The following is a 6,000-nucleotide window of genomic DNA, read 5'->3' as shown; positions in this document are numbered from 1 at the left end:
ATCAGATTTATTCTAGTGGTTACTGACTGTTCTTGCTGCTAGAATGATCATGAATTTTCCTCTGCCAGCGGAATATTAACTGTAACATTTTTGTTTGTTTATAAATGCTTAATCGCGTTGTTCATAGTAATAATTGTTATACTGTGTAAACATAGCAGTGATTTGATGTATCCTCTTACAGTACACAATGAGGTGGTAACTATGGTGACGGGAGGCTGTGAATGGGTTTGCTCTTAGGTGCGATGATGTAATTGGTATGTGCCGGACGCCTGAAAGCTGGCTGCAGCACCAGGGATCGGAGACACATGTTGTTTGGTGGTGGGTATAAGCTAAGAAAATATGGACCGGACCAAGTTCAATATTTATTGGGAGTGCCGTGTCTATGAAAGTATATATATATATACATATATATATAACTTCAAGGGGACGGAAAAACTTTGTGTTTGTGTGTGTGTGTGTGTATACAGAGGTGTAGTAAGGTGTCATAGTGCCTGGAGCAAGGTATGTTTCGGCACCCCCTCTCCTGTACTGAATTGGGGGTGCGGCCACCAGGGCCGGTTCTAGACCTTGTGACATCCAGGGCGAAAGTTTCCTTTGGCGCCCCCCCCCCATACACACACACTCATAGGATAAGCATCGTGCGCGCCAAAGGCGGACGTCAAAAATAGGAGCATGGCTTCATAGAGAAGGGGCGTGGACACAGTTATGCCCCCTGTAGTAATGGACCCAGTAGTTGTGCCCCTTGTAGCTGTGCCCCCTGTAGATTTGCCCCAGTAGTTGTGCCCCCTGTCGATTTGACCCCAGTAGATGTGCCCCCTGCAACTGTGCCCTCAGTAGGTGTGCCCCCTGTAGCTGTGCCCCTCGGTAGCGCCGCAAACACAAAATAGAAAAAAACAAAAAACTAAGAAAAATACTCACCTGCCCGTTCCTGCTTCCCGACTGCTGCTGGCCGCGTCTCCGCTGTACGTGCGTGTGATGCTGCCATATATCCAGTGTAGCTGTATAAAGTGTGCTGTGCTGTGCAGACCAGTAGTAGTGTCCTGTCTCATCAGTCATTCCACTGACGATATACACTGCTGCTATATGTCCACTGCTACAGTATAACAATTATAACAACAACCTGTTGTGCTGCATCAGACCAGTGGTAGTGTCCTGTCTCATCAGTAATTCCAGTGACGATATACCATACTTGCCTACTTTTGAAAAAGGATTTCAGGGAAATTGTGAAAGTAACAACTAAAACCGTGGGCGCGTACCGCTACATCGGAGAGGCGTGTTATGAAAATGACTTACATCCAAATGTAAATGAGGCCCAAACTTACTAATATCTATTTGTTGTAGAAAATACACTGATATTTGCAGGATGTGTTTGTGTATTGTTTTTTACAGGAGGTTCCATATACTGTAAGTGGCTACAAGAAACCTTATTTAAAATGCATGTAGCCATAGGGATCATTGTGCCTTATAATCAATGCAGGGAAATGGCACTGGATGTTCCCATTTGAATGAATTTATCCCTGATTTCTTCTCTCCCCCCCCCCCCCCTCCCTCCCCAAGAATGTAATTGCTACTTAATGGGGGTAAGGTGTAATCAGGGAGATTGCTGGACTATTCAGGGAGTGAGGGAGATTGTTGCTGTTTCAGGGAGTCTCCTGCAGAATGAGAGAGGGTAGGCAACTATGTCCACTGCTGCAGTATAATAATTGTACAACAACCTGTCCTGTCTCATCAGTAATTCCAGTGACGATATATGCTGCTGCTATATGTCCACTCCTGCAGTATAATAATTATAACAACAACCTGTTGTGCTGCAACCTGTTGTGCTGCATTGTGCTGTTGTGCAGCACAAAGATGAGGAAACAGTTCTAAAAAGAGGTCTAAAATTTGCGCCCACCAGTCAATTGGAACCGTTTGATTTTTATATAGATTTACAAACATATATACGCAAGCTCACAGTCAAAAAAATCTTTCTAAATAAAGATGAGGTTGAAACCAGGGACACCAGAGAACCCTCGGGTTCTGGGTTTAAAACCAAATCATATTTTTATCCTACTTACTGTAGGGGCAGTTTTGTAGACTGTTTCAACAAATTAGTATTGGATGATGTAGAGAAGGTTATAAAGAAAAAACGTAAGAATTGTAATTTGACAAAAAAAAGTGTGGCATGCTCTAAAAGGATTGATAGAGGATGACCAATTGGTCATTAAACCATTAGACAAGAGTGGAGTGGTAGTCCTTATGGACTGGGAGGACTATATTGCAGAAATTAATTGCCAGTTAAATGAGGGTGATAATTATACAAAATTGAAAGGTAACCCCATGGAGAGAATAACCAAATCCTTGAAAAATTTAACAAATGATGCTTTAACTAAAAATGTCATCAGGAAATCCGAATATAAATATATCAACATTAAGCATCCGTCTATAACAACCATATATACTCTGCCAAAGGTCCATAAGGATCCCCTCCACCCCCCTGGTAGACCAGGTATCACCTCAAACTTATCATCAGTTGTAGATTTTTATCTACAAACGCTGGTAAGGAAAACTAAGTCTTATCTCAAAGACACCAGTGATGTATTAATTTATTGTCCACCACTAATTGGTGTGAAACTTATGTTATGGTTAGTGCTGAGGTATCAACCTTAAACACAATAATACAGGAAACTAAGGGGATTGAAGCAGTCCAATATTTTTGGATCAGTCAGAGTATTCTATAGGTTTAAAAGATTTCATCATCCGAAGTATAAAATTTATTTTAAATAATAATTACTTTGTATTTAATATTATTTATTTCCTACAATGTGTCGGCACAGCTATGGGTACCAGCTTTGCCCCTAGCTATGCCAATCTATTCATGTCCTATTGGGAGGACCAGACTGTTTGGTGGGATGGTGTTCTGAGGGCGAACCTGGTACTCTGGTACAGATACATTGATGATCTGCTATTTATTTGGAGCTGTGACAAGGAAGAACTCAAGTCCTTCTGCGATTCACTGAACAACAACGAGTTTAATATTAAACTCACTGTGAATATTAGCAGTGAGGTACTAGTTTTCCTTGACCTGTGTATTTATATAAAAGAGCAAACTATACACACTCGGTTATATAGGAAACCGACTGACTCAAATAGCTATATTAGTGTCAACAGTCAACACCATACTAATTGGCTGAACAGTATCCCTTACAGCCAATACATGAGAGTTAAACAATTGCACAGAGTCAGAAGTTTGCCGAACTGAGTCCATTGATATGACCAACCGATTTCTACAAAAGTGATATTAAAAAGAACTTCTGAATGAAGCTCTAACTAAGGTTAATACCTTTGAATGAAAAGATCTTATCGGTAAAACAAGATTAGTTGCTAAGAGTGATACACATCAGTGGTCGCTTGTGTCTAATTATAATTGTCAGCATAAAGAAATCGAACGTGTTTTTAACAAACATTGGATTATCCTGAGAAAAGACCCTGTGATAGGTTTATGTTTACCGATAAAACCAGCTTTTATTTATAGAAAGTCCAATTCTCTAAAGGATAAATTAGTACACAGCGCAATTGAGACCAATAAAAGAAGTAGTATTCACACTCAGGGGTTTCATCGTTGCGCTATGTGTAACATGTGTAAGGCCACTAAAGGTCCTAGTAAATTAAAAGAATTTACAGTAAAGGAGGCCAATTACAATATTAGGGAATTCATAACTTGTAACTCCAAGAACGTTATATACGCCATAGATTGCCAATGCTCTCTGCTTTATATTGGTAAAACCACAAGATGTTTGAAAACAAGATTTTCGGAACATCTTTATAATTATCAAAAAGGGGCTAGAAACCCACTCACTGTCCTCCCATTTTAAAGATGTACATGGAGGTAAGGTGAGTGGAATTAAATCCTTTTGGGGTATTCAATTAATTAACCCTACCTGGCGTAATAAGGATATTGAAGTCCCCCTTGCCAAGGCAGAGATGCGCTGGATTTACAAATTGGGCACATTGCTCCCCAATGGCCTTAACGCTAATTTTGAGTTAAAATGGCATTTGGAATCTTGATCTCTGTTCTTAGCCTCCTATATTTCTCAATTATTTGCTGGTATTAAAAATGTATTTTAATGTTTTATCATTGTAATTGTGTTTTTTATTTCATTTTATATTCTTATGGACCCACATACTTCTTAATAAATATGCACCCCATGGCTGTTCTGGACTTTGAGATGGATCTGCTCCGTTTAAATATATTAAATCCTCCTGTAAATCTTCCTTCCTGATATTGAGCGCTGGGACCAGGAAGCGCTGCGGACTATTGGAATGCAAACAGGAAGTATGAAGTCACCGTTGGAACGCACGTGTCACTTCCGGTGACGCGCTTCCGAGCGGGCACCGATCCACACCAGAATCTGCTTTGAACACCTGAGAGTGGGTTAATTAAGAAGGGTATTTAAGTGGCTCCTGCTGACTAGTGCCTTTATTCTTCTGAGGAACGTCTGTGGACCGAAAGCGCGCTAAAGCATAAGGCTCTAACCAACTGGACCCCATTCTGGAGACTTAACACTGCTGGCAATGTGACAAATTGAACTTCCAGTACCCCATTGGGTGATATATGTTTCAAACTATTTATCTATGTGAGTGTGTTTTTGTCAGAATAAATTTTATGTGTGGTAAAGCTGCATTGCACTAGTTTACAGCCCATAGAGATATTCGTTGGAATTGAGGTGTCATACCCTCTGGTGGATGATATGCAGTATTGACTCATACTTATGTGAGTGGAACCAATAAAACTTCCAATACCTATTGCACTATTGGCTGCACTATGTTTGTTTTGTTTTAATTCTGCAGATATTAATTTTCTCTGAAAAGAGTCTATTTGTCAATCAAATAATCAAAAAGTAAGCTGTGATTTCATTTCACTACTTGTTGTATGGTGGCGCCAGGTGTGGTCATCTTTCTATACAGTGTTCTATTTGGGGTCTTGGTGAAGGCTCTTTTGTACCATATAGGCTGCCATTTTAATTATAAGCGCAGATCAAACCACTATTTCTATTTTTGTTATAACAACAACCTGTTGTGTTGCATCAGTGGTAGTGTCCTGTCTCATCAGTAATTCCAGTGACAATATACGCTGCTGCTATATGTTCACTGCTGCAGTATAATAATTATAACAACAACCTGTTGTGCTGCATCAGACCAGTGGAAGTGTCCTATATCATTAGTAATTCCAGTGACGATATACGCTGCTGCTATATGTCCACTGCTGCAGTATAATAATTATAACAACAACAACCTGTTGTGCTGCATCATACCAGTGGTAGTGTCCTGTCTCATCAGTAATTCCAGTGATGAAATACGCTGCTGCTATATGTCCACTGCTGCAGTATAATTATAACAACAACTACAACCTGTTGTGCTGCATCAGACCAGTGGTAGTGTCCTGTGTCATCAGTAATACCAGTCATTCCTGTGCCGCATATTTTCTCATCTAACTCCCAAAAAATAATGGAGAACAAAAATTTTGAGGAGAAAATAGTGAAAGATCAAGAAGAACCACTTCCTCCTAGTGCTGAAGCTGCTGCCACTAGCCATGACATAGACAATGAAATGCCATCAACATCGTCTGCCAAGGTCAATGCCCAATGTGATAGTAGAGGGCATGAAAAATCCAAAAAGCCAAAGTTCATGGCTAGTGGTTCAGCTTCACATGACAATGGAAGCCCTCATCCTCCAGCTAGAAAAATTAAGAGTTAAGCTGGAAAGAGCACAGAAAAGAACTGTTAGAGGTGCGTCCGGTATCCACCAACTGTTAGAGGTGCGTCCGGTATCCACCATTAGTTCAGTGGCACTTAGAAATTTGATGGAGATAATGTGTCCCCTGTATCAAATCCCATCTAGGTTCCACTACTCTAGGCAGGCAATACCGAGAATGTACACAGACGTCAGAAAAAGTCACCAGTGTCCTACAAAATGCGGTTGTATCCAGTGTCCACTTAACCGCAGACATGTGGACAAGTG

The 6,000-nt window shown here is 40.5% G+C and overlaps 1 long non-coding RNA gene across 1 annotated transcript in view; it reads left to right on the top strand.

Moving 5' to 3' along the window:
- Positions 1–229: 229 nt before the first annotated feature.
- LOC135051056 (uncharacterized) overlaps positions 230–6,000 on the top strand; it is a 28,317-nt gene continuing 22,546 nt past the window's right edge. The window contains exon 1 of the long non-coding RNA XR_010242016.1: positions 230–318. This is a non-coding gene — a long non-coding RNA (uncharacterized LOC135051056). The remainder of the gene's footprint in view (positions 319–6,000) is intronic.

The sequence above is a fragment of the Pseudophryne corroboree genome, chromosome 2, assembly GCF_028390025.1.
Source record: "Pseudophryne corroboree isolate aPseCor3 chromosome 2, aPseCor3.hap2, whole genome shotgun sequence".
NCBI classification, from domain to species: Eukaryota; Metazoa; Chordata; class Amphibia; order Anura; family Myobatrachidae; genus Pseudophryne; species Pseudophryne corroboree.
This window is presented reverse-complemented; position numbering and strand designations above follow the sequence as displayed.